The sequence below is a fragment of the Desmodus rotundus genome, chromosome 7, assembly GCF_022682495.2.
Source record: "Desmodus rotundus isolate HL8 chromosome 7, HLdesRot8A.1, whole genome shotgun sequence".
In the NCBI taxonomy this organism is placed as follows: Eukaryota; Metazoa; Chordata; class Mammalia; order Chiroptera; family Phyllostomidae; genus Desmodus; species Desmodus rotundus.
Window position 1 is genome coordinate 73993043 of NC_071393.1, and position 15559 is coordinate 74008601.

The following is a 15559-nucleotide window of genomic DNA, read 5'->3' on the forward strand; positions in this document are numbered from 1 at the left end:
TGCCAGGTACTGGGCTGGGTGCCAAAAACCTGGTGTCTGCCATCAGGGAGCTTACAACCTACTGAGAGAGGTAGACCTGAAAATAATGGAAAACAGTATGAGATGTGTTAATTTCAGGAATTAACTCCTGGGAGAGAAACAAAGGAAAGACTGGCAGAGGCTTCAGAGAGATGGCTTTCTAGTTGGGCCTTGAAGGAAGGGGACATTTTTTCAATAAGGAAACCATGTAAAACAGCCCAGGCCTAGGGGCAGCAGAACCAAGTGCACTGGGGAATCTGGCCTAGGAGCAGGCTAGAGCTGGGGACCATTGGGTGCACACTGGGACTTAGGAAGGGTGGGCATGGACAGATAGATTCAAGTGAGAGTACACTGGTGTCCCCAGATTGCCAGGTTGGGGAATCTGTACTTTATTCTGGAGGCACAGGGAAGCCAGCAAAGATTTTACAGAAAATAGAGTGACTTGACCAAGCCTGAATTTTAGGAAAGATAAACGAAGAGTCCAGAAATGAGTGAGAGGGAGCCAGTCCCTGTGATAGACTAGATGATCGGTGATGGGCCTGATCCCAGTGGCAGTGGTGACTGGCAGTCCTCTGACTACCAAGCTGCTCTCTCTGGGTTGTAAACTCAGACAGATTTAAGTTTAAGGGAGCTGGGACCCTGAGCTCAGAAGAGCCTGAAGTCATCTTATACCTTTTTTCCTACCCCTTCTTTCCCTAGCTCCCTCAAAGTTATCTAAAAGAGAGCAAACCAGGCATACTGAGCACTGTGGCTGCTGGAGTAAGAAAACACTGTTCCAAAACGACGGAGAGGAGGGAAAAGGGAAAGAGGGGAGCAGCACGGTTGTCCAGTAGCCCAGTACCCCCAGGACTTGACGGACATCCAAAAAGAGGTGCTGGAGCCAAAAGGAGGTATAGTATTTGGCCAGGAGGCTGGGCCGAGAGGGAGTGTCAGAACCCATCAGGGCGGCAGTGCACATGTGGGGAGACAGGAGACCAAGCCCAGCCTCTGCGCAGGGTTCTCAGGAGCCCTCACCTGTTCACCACACACGGATCTCCGTCCCCTCCTCCGCCCATCCTTCTTACTGGCTTTCCTCCTGGGCCAGTGTTTCAGGCTGGCCAGTGATGTCGACAGGAATTATTTAGGGTAAAGAGTGAAACTAAAGGATAAAGCAGCTCTGAATTTGTCCTCAGGGCATTGCAGGCTCCAGGGGACAGAGGTCATCCTAATTCTCCTGACCCACCCAAGGTGCTAATCCTCTGTCTGCTTTGGGTCCACAGGGCCAGGAAGCTGGTAGAGCAGGGTGCTTACCCGGGATCCACGTATTTGCCAGACTTACCAGGTCTCCTCAGCTTTAGCAACTGTGAATCTCTGAATCTGGATAAATTCCATGTGGGTTAACACAAACATTTTTGGAGGGGTGGCTCCCTAGCTTATAACAGTTTCCCAAAAGGGTCTGTGACCCTATAGAAGACTTAAAATCACCACTCTAGGGGAGCAGAGGGGATCATCTTAGTGGGTCTGGGCAGTCTGCAAGATGAAGGGAGGGCCACACCCTGTAGTGACATTTCTTCTAAGTCCTCTCTCCCAGGCTTTCCCAGGCTGCTCCCTCAGGCTAGTTCTAAAGGACACCTGGTGGCTTGGCCTCCTGGGCTCTCAGCCTCTAAGGTCAAGCAGCAGGGACTGAGCCTTCTGAGCCAGAGGGACCAGAAAAGACTGTCAGGGATAAAGGGGTCAGGGAGGTCAGTAGCCTCACTCCCCACCTCTCATCCCAGTCTAAGCAGACCCCGCCCCTCACCCCTCCCTTTCTCCGCTGCCAGACCGGGCAGACTCCACAGAGTTAGGACCTGCTGGGCCAGAGATCCGGGCTCTGAGACCCTGTCCAAGAGCTGCCCACTAGTAACAGGAACCCTAGGCTTCTGACGGGGTTCGGAGCAAATGCACATCGCAGCCGCAGCAGCCTTTATTTCAGAGAATTCCCTTTCTTTCTTTCTCTTCCCACCTCTTGCCCTAATTTGTTTTCTCTTCTGCCGACTGATCCTGGCTCTAGAAGGAGGGTCCTCAGAGAAAGGCAAAGTCTCTCTGAACAGCATCAATGTGCAGGCCTGAGGGGGAGCAGACCTTCCCCCACAAGCTGGAAGGGATTCGAAGAGTTAAAGGGAGTGCTTTCAACAGAAGAGAAAACCCAGCTCCCTGTAGACAGCAGGCAGGAGCCCTCTCCATTGTTTCACCTGGCTATAGGGTTTCTCTCAGAGACAAGGAATGGGCTCTAAAACTCTGGTAACTGGATCACTGGGAAGGGAGGTTTTTTAAAAACCAGCTGACAGCTGAATAATAGGAATTACCAGGCAGTCTGCCCTGGGGTTACCGAGGTTTGTAACTCAACCCCCAGGGAGGGGTTAGATTGGAAACTGATTTATGGGTAAGGTGGGGGTCTTGCTGGGGGAGCCCATAGTGCTTGACCCCCTTGCCTCTTAATTCCCTTGAGGACGGATCCTGAATGTAAGAAAGACCAAGAACCTGGAAGGCTTGGTGTCCCTTCCTTCTCTGGATTTACTCTAACAGAGTGAATTTATCTCTCTGTGCATGATTCCATCTGCCTGCATAGGAATTAGTTCCTCTCTTCTGAGTTGCAGAGGGCGTGTGTGGATGTGTGTGTGTGTGAGTGAGAGAGAGAGGGAGAGGGAGAGAGAAGGAGAGGAGTGGGAGACAATAGCAGAACAGACAGCAGACAGACAGATTGACTTCTGCTAATTGGATAAACAAGTGGAGAGACTTGATTTCCCAGTAAATTGGCTCACCATATGCCAATCACTAGTTCAGTGGGACTAAAATAGAAAAACCAGGTACTAAAGAGAAAACATTTGGGAATTCAGAAACCTGCATGTAAAGGTCAATGCAGAGACTGAGGCAGCCCTGCTAAAGCCCAGAGGAACCTAAAAGATACGGTGAAGTCCATGACTTATGACATTTAGTGCATACTCAATTTTGTTTGGAGGGACATGCAATAAATATTGCCTGAGTAAGCAAATGGATGAATGTATTTTTCCACATTTAAAAATACGAATATTAGGGCATGGAAAAAACCTTCAGTGGAGCATTTCCATGCATGTCCTGTCCTACATTGTGTTTGCCACTTGGGATGGTTGGTCTTACCTGCGTTTCTTCTCACCAGCAAAGCCTTAGAAGGCAAAGGTGATGCCATCAGCGCTTTGGTGCCCTCAGACCACCCCCGCCCAGGCTTGGCACATGATGGAACTATGTCTGTGGAGGCCAATTTACAGAATAACTTAAAGCATGGCCCTCAGCATCTTGCCTCAGCTCCCCTTCCCCCTACTCAGCATGCCCAGCCTATGGGAAAAAAGCAGGCCTTATCCTGGTAAGAGATGAAGAAATCCAGTTAAAATACTCTTTCCTTTAAATCTACTTACCCCAGCATGCAGCCTCTTTCCTGGGCAAAGGTACACCAATACACCAGTACATATTTTCCTTGGGATTGTCAGGGAAATATCAGAAATTTCCAGTGGAGGCCAGAGAATGATCAATTGTTATCAAGGAAGTCTGCCACTCTGGAAGAGCTGGAGACTGGTCCCTTCTGGGCCTAGAGCCTCCCAAGTTTTGAATGTGGGGTTCAAGAGGATCTGAGCAGAGATGATAAGTTGAATCAGCTGTTTCCCAGCCAACCTTTCAGCCTCAACTTTCCAGGAGTAGTAGAGGGTCCTTCTCTGCCAGGGAGGGAGGAGATCTGATCAGCTAGGTATGAGTTCATTAAACATTAACTAAGCAGTGGCCATACGCTAGGCTCCTCTCCAAGGGCTAGAGGTGCAGATACAGTCCCTTGGGGGTCCTTGAGTATATCCATGCCCTTTCTTCACAAACATGAATCTTCGTGTGCATAAACTAAGGGAAATATGGGGACAGGAGGAAGGTATGGCAGAAGCTGCAACTAGACAAGCTAAGGATAAACAGCCTCCCCGAGGTGACCTTGCCTTTCTCCTGGAAATGTCTGATGCCTCACTTCTTTTCTGCCCCCAAAGCCCACCCGCCATCAGTCAAGTAGAAAGAACCCTAGACGTTAGGAGATCTGGGCTCAGCTCCAAGCTGTGCCATCAACAGGTAACCTTCCAATACTCACATTTATGTCTCTGCCCCAACAGAGCCAGAGGTTGGCATAACTTGGGTAAACTGTCTGGCTCAGCAGGGGTTAGGATTTTGGGCAACACCAGCCTCTTACCCAATCCTGCCTGAGGTCCTTGGGCTATAATCCAAACAACTCCCACCTGCTGAGCACATACTACATGCTAGACATGTGACAAAAGGTGTCTTATTTAATCCTCAACAACCCCAAGAGGAAGTCATCACCATCAGTGCCCTTTTACACTCAAGGAAACTAACGTCATATTTCTAGACAGGCAAGCAGCACCAGAACTATGATTGGAGGTCACATCTGTCTGGCATAAAAGCTGGTGCTACAGCCCCTACATCTACTGCCTTAACGGCACACCCAGTCCCTCCCCACAGACAGAATTCACTTCCCTTCCCCCATCAATAACACAATGTCCCCTGCGCCCCCAGAACAGGAAGGCCAAGCCTGAGGCAGCCTAGCGAGGTGAATTCCAGCCTCTCTCAGTTGCAAACACTCCCACAGCTACCACCACCTGTGGCAGAAGAGATTGCATCACCCGCAGGAAGCGGCCCAGCAGCCCAGCATCAGCTCTGGGGCACGTTTTCAGTTCCTACTTCTATCCTTGCCTGCGATGAGCACACTGCCTTATCTTCTACCCTTGCCCTGGCCCTGTGGGTTTAGGCTAGTGTGCATGACTGGACATGACTGTGGTCTGTCGCTTGGATGAGATGTGTACAGGGCCAACAGGGACCCCTTATCCCTTTTCTGAACAGGGCCATGTGGGGGAGGGGGGGCCAGCCTGAAGGGGTTTTCCCAGCCAAGGACCAGAGATCATGTGGGCTCAGAGGAAAAGTCCTCTTGGATACAGGAGACCAGTCCCCAGCAGCCACCATTACTTCACATCTGCCTTCAAGCATGAGTACCCGCATGTCTGGGCCATGTCCGGCTGTCAGGTGGGCCAGCAAGAGGAAGGTGCTGAAAAGCCTGCCGGCACAGTCAGGGTATCTCTGGTGCGGTGTCTGGAGCCCATTGGATTGACAGACACACTGCACTGGGCTTTGCTTCCCTTCCTACATCATCATGGAATCTTCTGAAACAGGAGAGATCCTTGCCCCTGTAGTTCCTCCCCTGCCAACCCTGGGCTTCTTGTCTCTCTCTGCCAACTTCCTTTGCATTACTAAGCTAACTTACTCCTTGGCACAGATTAGGGCACCTGAATCAGTGATTTGAACAAATACCAAGTTGTTTTTTTTAGGACCAGCCCAGCTTTAACTTAACAATACTTGTTACTTTGTTTTAAAAAATGTCAAAATGCAATGTGTAACTGGGTAATTTCAGGCTGTCTCCTAAGGTTTCAGGGTCATCAAACCTGTTCAGGATGTAATAAACCTCTAAGGATTGAAGGGGAACTCCGAGGACTCTGAGCTCTTCCCCCAAATCAGACCAGGTGAAGGAGCCTATTCCAGGTTCCATGGCCTCCTAAGCATCCTCAGAGGCTGTGTGAACTCATGATGAAGAAACCAAGTATTGGGATCAGTCCTGGGTTTCCCAACCAGGGAAAAATATCAAAAATTCCTGGATGCTTCAGAGTGAAATCATTTTTTCTATCCTGACCCCTCTCACAATGCAAGTATGAAATAAACAAAACTGACCTCTGTGTAAGCCCTGGCATAAATTCTTATTGACCTTAAGGAGAAACGACTTCCCCAGCTTAGTTTAGCTCCAAGACAGATCATGGACTATGACCTTCACTGTGCCCTTGGACTAGGTAAACTCTCAGAGGGGAGGGGAGAAAAATCTTGATGTGGCTTTGGTTTAGAATGCAGTTCTTCAGACAGCATAACTAGAGTTTACTAGTTTCCTTGTGTGCAGGAAGGAAGTTTTACTTAAATGTTTATTTCTCAAATACACCCTGTAGGCAGAGAGCTTCTGAATTCCATTTCTTTGGTACCTAAAGCAAAATTTGTGTCATTGTCTTTGCAATGTTATTTTAAGAAAGAATTTAATGTTATGTTTTGGGGACCTTGTTTCATTTTGGTTCTTTGGCAATGCGGGGGGGGGGGGGGTTGGTGTCTATTCTTATTTCTACACATCCCTAATAGGTTTAACTTCTCTTATGCACTTTATTACTTCTCTGAAAACAAAACTACTTCCTTTAACTAAGTATTTATTAAACACATACTATATGCCCCAAATCATATTAGGAATGTTAAGAAGACCATGAGGTATAAGACAGATCTGGCTGCCTTCCCACTGCCTACCCTATTGTCTTTATCGAGACATAATTGAGCCCTAGATGGTGCGGCTCTGTGGATTGAGTGCCGGCCTATGAACCAAAGGGCTGCCAGTTTGATTCCCAGTCCGGACGCATGTCTGGGTTGTGGGCCAGGTCCCCAGTAGGGGGCACACTACAGGCAACTACACACTGATGTTTTTTTCCCTCTCTTTCTCCTTCCCTTCTCCTCTCTCTAAGAATAAATAAATAAAAACTTTTAAAAAAGAGAGATATAATTGAGATATAATTCACCTACCATAAAATTCACCCATTTAAAGTGTATAATCTAATGGTTTTAAAATAATTCCAGAGTTTTCTAACCACCATCACAATTTTAGAACATTTTCATCACCCCAAAAAGCCCAAAAAGAAATCCCGTATCTCTTAGCAGTTACCCTTCATTTCCCCCAGCCCTCCCAGCCCAAGTAACCATTAATCTACTTTCTGTCCCTGTAGATTTGCCTATTTTGGACATGTCGTATAAATGGAATCATACACTATGTTGTATTTTGTGACTGACTTCTTTCACTTAATGTTTTCAAGATTCATTCGTACGATAGCATGTATCAGTACTTCATTCTTTCTTACGGCTGCATAACGTCCCATTATAGGAATACATCCCATTTGTTTATCTCTTCATCAGCTGACAGACATTTGGGTTGTTTCCGCCTCTTGGCTATTGCAAATAGTGCTACTATGGACATTTGTGTACAGATTTTCGTTAGAACACCTGTTTTTTATTCTTTTGTGTATATGCCTAGGAGCGGAATTGCTGGGTCAAATGGTAACTCTGTGTCTAATCTTTTGAAGAATCGTGTGGGTTTGACTTGCATTTACCTAATGACAGCGGCTGTTAAATTATCTTTTTATGGGCTTATTGGCTATTTTTATAACTTCTTTGGAGAACATCTATTAAAATCCTTTGCCCAGCCCTTGCCGGGGTGGCTCAGTTGTTTGGAGGGTCGTCCCGGGTACACTGAAAGGTTGGGGTTGATTTCCGGGCAGGGCACACACCTAGGTTGTGGGTTTGGTCCCGTGTCGGGGCACATGTGGGAGGCAGCCAATCAACATCTCTCTCTCACACCAATGTTTCTCTCTCCCTCTCCCTTCCTCTCTCTCTCAAATCAGTAAATATATTTTTAAAAATCCATTGCCCATTTTAAAATTGGATTATACGTCTTTTTATTGTTGAGTTGTAAGACTTCCTTATATATTTTGGATACAAGTTTCATGTCAGGTACACAATTTGCAAATATTTTCTACTACTTTCTACTGTTGTCTTTTTACCTCTTGTCTTGATGATTGCACGAAAGCTTATAATTTTAATATCGTTCATTTTGCCTATTTTTTCTTATGTTGTTTATGCTTTTAGTGTCTTGTCTAAGAAACCATTATCTAACCCAAGGTCACAAAGATTTACTCAGATATTTTCTTCTAAGAGTTTTATAGTTTTAGCTCTTACACTGAAGCCTATGTTCCATTTTTAGCTAATTTTTGTGTGGTATAAAGGGATTCGAGTTTATTATTTTGTGTGTGGATACCTAGTGGCCAGAGTGCCATTTGTTAAAAAGACTGTTCTTTGCCCCACGGAATGGTCTTGGAAGACGTGTTAAAAATCAGTTTACCGTGTGTGTGAGGGTTTATTTCTGCACACTCAGTCCTATGGACTTTATCTATATGTCCGTCCTTTGCGCCAGTGCCATGCTGTCTTGATCACTGTGGCTATACAGTAACTTTTGAAATTGGGAAGTGCGAGTCTTCCAACTTTGATTTTGTTTCTCAAGATCATTTGGATATTCTTGGTCCCTTGCATTTCCATGTGAATTTGAGGATTCACTTTCGAGTCCTGCCAAAAAAAAAGCCAGCTTCTAATTTATGAACAGTTCTGTCCATGTGCTTGGACCCTCTTTAATTTCTCTCAACAATGTGTCGTAGTTTTCAGTGCATACATCTTGCACATCTTTTAAAAATGTATTCCTAACTATTTTATTCTTTTTGATGCTGCTGTAACTATAATTGTTTTCTTAATTTTATTTTCAGATTGTTCATTGCTAGTGTATTGAAATACAATTAATTTCTGTATATTGACCTGTTATTCTACAATCTTGCTGAATTCATCTACTAGTCAAATAGTTGTGGGGTTTTTTTTTTCTTTTTTGAGGATTCCTAAGGCTTTTCTATGTACAAGTTCAGGTCATCTGTGAATAGTCTTACCTCTTCCCTTTCACTGTGTGTGTGTATATATATATATATATATTTGGAATTCTCACCTGAGGATCTGTTTATTGATTTCTTTTTTAAGAGACAGAGGGAGAGAGAGAAAGAGAAAAAAAATTGATGTGAGAGAGGAACATTGATCTGTTGCCTCCCTTATGAGTCCTGACCAGCAGTCGAACTCGCAGCCCTTCGGTGTATGGGACAATGCTCCCACCACCTGAGTCACCCGGCCGGCCGAGGAGGTCTGCACGCCTTTTATCACGTTTTCCTGCCTGACCGCCCTAGCTAGAACCTCCGGTGCAACGGTGCACAGAGCGACAAGAGTAAACATCCTTGTCTCGTTTCTGATCTTCGGGGAAAAGCTTTCAGTCTTTCACTATCAAGTGTGATGCTCGCTGTGGTACATGCCCTTTCTCGGGTTGACAAAGTCCCTTCTAGTCCTAGTTTATTGAGTGTTTTTATCTTGAAAATCCGGTGGTTTTTGTCGAATGTTTATTCTGTGTCTATTGAGATAATCGTGCAATTTTTGTCCTTTATTTTATTCATATTGGGTATATATTGATTGATTTTATATATTAAACCAGCCTTGAAATCTTGCAACAAATGGTACTTTGTGTATAATGCTTTTTTATGTGTTTCTGATATCAGTTTGCCAATCTTTTGCTGTCTTCATCTTTTGAGAAGATACAATTTACACAAAAGAAGGAGTAGAGGATATTTAATGCAAAACAGTGTATAACCAAGAGCTACAATATAAGGTACAACCAGTTCTACTCTATTAAATACAGGCATACCTCTTTTTATTGAGCTTTGCTTTATTGCCCTTCATAGATGTGTTTTTTACAAATTGAAGGCAAGAACATCCACCAACAAAAAGATTCACTTCGCTTTATTGTGTTGGTCTGGCACCAAGCCCACAATATCTCCAAGTATGCCTGTAAATATTTATTGTGCGTCAACTGTATGCCAAGGATTGTGGTTTGGGAAGATAAAAGCTGCAGGGGCCGAGGGCCCATGGGAGCCAGCATCCCCAAAGTCATGACGACCTGCCCACCCCTTTTCCACTTCACTCATGCCCAGAGCCCATTGAAAAAGGAGCCAGGACTCCCTGAGGATTCAGTTAGATGGCCAGAGAGAATACTGTGGCACAGTTAAAGAGCCAGAAAACAGGGTAAAAACAAGGCTTTGGAGTCAGACAAATGAGGGTTAAAATCCTAGTATTGGCACCAACTGGTGATAATGGGAAGAGTAAATTGACCTCTGGGAAGATAGTCACATCACCTGTCAAGTGGAGGTAATTACAGCACTCTCCTGCGTGGTTGCTGGGGAGCAGAAGTTGTAACAAACTACGCAAAGCACCTAGTAGACTGCTTTCACGCATAGCTGATGCTCAACGAATTGTAGTTATTACTATGTGTTCAGACAGCCACAGGGTAGGGAAAGGAAGTCCAGGAGAAGAGTGGAAAAATCACTAGCCCTATTTTCAGAAGGTGCATGTTGTAGCCAGGGAGTCAAATCTAGCACATACAAAATTAATGTAGCATTATAAAAAACACCATGTATTTTACTTAAAAGATCAAATTATACAGGTTCTGAGAGGACTAAAGGAGACCATAATATATAAAGTCTTTGACACCAAAGTGCCTGACATACAGTAAGTACTCGTATAACAGCAGTAAAAGTCTGGAGGTTTCCTTCACCTCCAGAGTCACTCTAGAACGGTGGTTTTCAAAGCGTAGTGCCTGGTCCGGCAGTATCAGCATCACCGAAGCTTATTAGAAATGCAAATTCTTGCTCTCCCTGCCAGACCTACTGACTCAGAATCTCAGAGGGTGGGGCCCAGCAATCTGTGCTTTAATAAGCCTGTCAGATGATTTAGATGCAGTGGTTCCAAACACTGGATACACATTAGAATTACCTGGGGAGCTTTAAAAAATCCTGATGCTGGTCCTGATCAGTGTGGCTCAGTTGGTTGGGTGTTGTAGTGCAATGTGAAAGGTTGCTGGTTCGATTCCCAGTCAGGGCACTACCTGGCTTGTGGATTTGGTTCCTGGTTGAGGTGAATGTGAGAGGCAACTGAATTATGTTTCTCTCTCACATCAATGTTTCTCTCTCTCCCTCCCTCCCTTCCCCTCTCTCTAGAAATAAGTAAATAAAATCTTTTTTTAAAAATCCCAATGCCCATGCTCCCCACAAGACCAATAAGAATCTCTAGGGATGGGATCTAGGCCGTAGTATTTTTAAAGCTCCCAGGTTATTAAATGTACATCTGGGGTTTAGGACTATACCTCTAGGTGGAACTTTGCATTTACAAGAGGAAAAGAAGATTCAAACTTTAAAATTAATAAATTAATGCAGGTTATGAAAGAAGCCCTAAAATACCCATTTTCTATCTTATGCCCCTCCTCCCAAATCAGCCTATAGGGAGAGAGACATGGGAGAAAACAGCCTCTTTCCTAACCTGAAGTGGAGCCGGGGCTGGGGGTTGGGATGGGGGGGTCAGGGAACAATGCATCCTGTTTCCCTCCCCTTAGATGGACTGCCATCCCAGGGAACAGACATTGAAAGCTCGAGCCTGATGTTCATATTCAATTACCCAGTGTTCCATTCCCTCTGGTGGACAAGGAGACATCTGCCTTCAACACAGGAGGGTCTCGTGCCACCCAAACACTTTCCTTACCCATGAAACAAGGAAGACCTTTCAGCAGCCCCAGCTGCGCACTGACCCAGCCTGTCCCCCATGCGCACTCTGGCTACACCCTGCCCAACCTGGTGTATCTTTGGGGCCTTCAAAGTCCAGGATGATTCCTCAGACAGAAAGAAAACTTGGTGTGGAGCTTAGCAGAGAATACAAGTGAAATGAAGCCAGGAGCCAGAAGTGCCCATGCCCTTCTGTATAAGTAGTTGTGCAAAATGACGCCTTTAGGAGCAGTGGATTTTGGCCTGCAGTCAGGGAGAACAGCCACCGGGCTCTGCTTGTGTTAGCCAGTGAAGCAGATGCTGTGTCTGCTTCGGGCTGTTTTAGGGAAGTAGCTAGCAGTGAAAGAAGGGTGGGGTTTAGGATCCTCAGACACAGATAGAAATCCTGCTGTGTCCCTTGTAAACTACTAAACTTCTTTGAGTTCCAGTTTCTTCACCTATTTATAAAAAAAAATGCAGATTAAACCAGGTGACAACATGGGTAAACCCTGAGCATGGTGCCAACCACACAGATGCTCAGGCAGTGTTAGTTTCCCTTCCCTTTCCCAGAAAAGGGAAGGAGTGGCAGGGGTGCGATGGGTCAGCTGTCCTAGACTTCTCTGTGACCCCCGCAACCGAACCACCAGTGTCTCCGCCACTCAGTGTCTGAGTCTTTCAGAGCTGTTGCTAATTAGGAACAGGGTAAGACGTATGTTAAATATTCCTCTAATGATTCCCCAGCTGCGGCTACAGCAGACCTGTGACTTCACCCACTTTCAGTTACATCTACATTCCCGGGACATAACTAAAAACTCAAAATAGCCGAACATAAAATTTGTTTTAATTCTAAAATTGTTATTGTAAAAAAATTATAAGACAATCTTGTGATCCTGTCTCTTCACAGGGGAGACAGTGCCTCACAGGCTGTGCCCTTTCCCATGAGGGCTTGGGGCTTTCTTCCAGGCTTTCATTTTTGGGTTAGGGGTCACATTTCTTCATTCTCTCAGAGTATAGGGCTGAATATCTAAAAGAAAGAAGAAAAGAAAGTAGAGGGGAAAATGGGTTGTCTTCCTTAAAAAGGAAGTGTTCCCAACCTTTAAATGACCCCAGCCCTCTGGAGCGCCCACGTGAACCCCACAACCCCAGCCTGGGAATCGGAACAAAAATAGTGCCAGGCCTCCTGGGATAGCAAAAACATTGTGATTATTTGCACACATTTGCGTACAGTTAGAAGCGAACGCGCACAGTGAATTCATTAAGATTCCCAGTGGTGACTGCAATCAACCCCCATATTACAAGCCGGCCTGTGGGAAGCAGGTGGCATGACCACAGGGCTGGGCGGCGCAGAGCTGCAGCCCAGAAGCAGCTACCGCTCTGGGGCCTCCTCGAAGTGAGGGCCAGAAACCCAGTGTCACAGAGATCAAGTGTCTCCCTTGACCTCTCTGCCCTCCCAACTTCCTCTTTCCCCCCTCCAGCTCCAGCTCCAACTGCCCTCCCTTCTCCCTCCAGATCCCGGGGAGGCCATGGCTCAGTGACTCCCTCCTGAAAGCACTGAGTTAGGTCATGCCTGAGCCCCACAATACCCTCAGGCTGCAGAGAGCTCCCCAGTCTGGAAAATGGGAGCTCGCAGGGCACATACACCTTGGCAGTGCCCACCCCACAAGAGAAACTGCATAGTAGCTACAGTGGGGCAGATGTACAGGAGCATGCCAGCAGCATGGAGGCTTATAAGGACAACTCCAGGAAGGCGGGCAGAGGAGGAGACCTGGGAGTGTGGGGGAATTTGGCCCAGACCCATTACACCTGCCTTTAAAATACACTATTAATGTTTCATGCTGTTTGCTTCCCATATCCGCGGAACCCTTTGTTCTCTGGTCATTGCTGACCAGCCTGGCTCCAGGATAAAGCCAGACAGATTGTTCTAAAGTTTGAATTTCTGCTGGCTCTCTGCATCTAATGAGCTGTCACACAGAACTCTGCCTTAGAAACCAGCCAGTGCCTGGAGGAAGTAGAAGACAGCATGCAGGGCAGCGTCCACAGCTGGGCCCGAGCCACCCCTGGTTAGAGGAAAGTCTGGTTGCCCTGACCTCTGGCCCCAAACTCCACTTTCAAGGAGCTGGGTGCCCTTAAGCAAGGTCTCTAGATCCTGCGTAACCCTCGGGCCAGAGCCACACACGTGGCATTGCTACTGCTACCTAGTTTCTTCACGAGATTGTCCACACTTAGGCCAAGGTGACAGCTGCCCATATGAAATGGTGTGAGAAGGGTCCCCAAACTTCTGGGTTTCCACAGCCTTCCCTTAGGCCTGCAGAACCCAAAACTGAAATCCCTCTTTTGGGATATCCAGAAGGCCCTGTCAAGATGCAGCTGTTGCTAGAAGAAAGCCTTGAAGGAAGAGGCTGTAGCTGCCCCTGAAGGAGGTGCTCCAGCTTGTCTGTGGTAACATTTAGCCAAAACCTCCTCCAGATGGGTTTTTCCTTGCTGTGGTTTAACGGGAACAGTAGAACAGACCCACAAAACCTGTCATTTCAAGAGTGCTTTGCCTATAACCATCCGTATAGTATACCCACTTCCTGGCTCAAGCCAATATTGAAAGAGTCCTGTACTGAATGCCTAGGACGGTGTTGCTCAAACCTTAATAAATCACCTGGAGATCTTATTATAATGTAATTATAACCACACTTCAAATAGCAAGGCTTTAGAGGATTCAAAGATGAAAAAGAAAAGGTCCCTGCTCTTACTTCGCTTTCAATCCAGACACCATAGCGTGAAGGGGTGAGAGGCGCCATAATAGAGGCTCATAAGAGAGCACAGCAGAGAGAGGATTTCATTGGTTTCAATCAAAAAGATTTTGGTAGATTTCAAACCTCAAACCCCTTGACAGATTTAATATCTAAGACTATTTGGCAGAAGAATGAGCCGGGGCAGGGTGGGTTGGGGGCAGACACAAAAACTCAGAGAAGTGTGCATGAATCCAACGTCTGGAATGTGCTATTGAAGTCCTCACTTTTCCTCTCTCCATGCTGATGGAAACCGCTGGAAGGGAAGAGACCACCATCTTGTCCTGGGCCGTGTAGATGTTTTCTTGCAGGCAAAGAAGGCCCCGGGTTGGCTGTGGGGAGCCTCTGAGAGATGAGCTAGAAGAAGTGCATCGAAGGGAGGCACAGGAGGACCCAGACGTGGACCATTCTTGTAAAGGGAGAGCCAAGCAAAGAGGACCAAGCAGCCAGAAAGGGTATAACTCACTGTGGGTTACTTTGAGTTCTTGTCACTTCTAAGCAGGGAGCCCTGCTTGCTTCTTTCAAATCGGGCCTGTTCCGAAGGCCCGATTTTGGTACAACCTTAAATCTAACACCAGCCCTGAGGGCTAAGGGTGATCAATGTCAGGCTTGTCACTCAGGACATCTGTACGGGGCAGGAATCATCACGGAATCATGAGACTTTGGAGCTGGAAGTTCTGTCTTTGGACCCAACATCTTCTCTTTAAGCTAAAAAAAAGTAACAAACTCAAAGCCGGACCCAGTGCTCTCTGGAGCAGCCCACCGAGCCTCCCTTGTTCTGGAGCCGAGATCCTCCACAAGGACGGATGGCTCCACAGTCCTGAGAATCCTGCCTGTGCCCCTCAGCAAGGCATGAGAAATGAAGAGATGAGAGGCACATCCCCTGCCTGGGGTGGAGGGTCGGAGGTGAGGAGGGCTGGTTTACCAGCTCTGGGGCCATCCTCAGAAACCAGAAGGCAGGGCTGTGTGCTGGGTGAGCCCCAGCCAGGTTTGTTCTAAAGCTGACTCAAAGCCCCTCGCCCGAGGGGAGCAAGGCTTGGGACAGGGCACGCGCTTCCTGGATATTGGCACCATGATGTTAGTCCTGGAAAGGGAGGGGGGATGCTTGGGAGACAACAGACACAGGGAAGCCAGGACATTATGCCAAGACAAGGTAATCAATTACAATTAAAACTACAGTCACACTATTCATCAATAGTTGTATCATTGCAGGCTGTTCTCCTGTACCCAAGGGACTGGCTCCAGTACAGTTCAGCTACAGGCCTCAAGGAGGTCACACTCTAAGGAATTACATGCCAGATCTACCTTCCCATGGGGCCCCAGTCTGGGCCTTTGCCTCTGAAGCAGCCACATTTCCGTCCTCCCTTTGGCAGCTGATTGCGGGCCCACCTCAACTCCTCCCTTTCTCCACCACCACATTCTGCTCCCCAAGGTGGGAGGCAAACTTCATCCACACCCAAAATGTTCCTGGGATTCAGGTGTCCA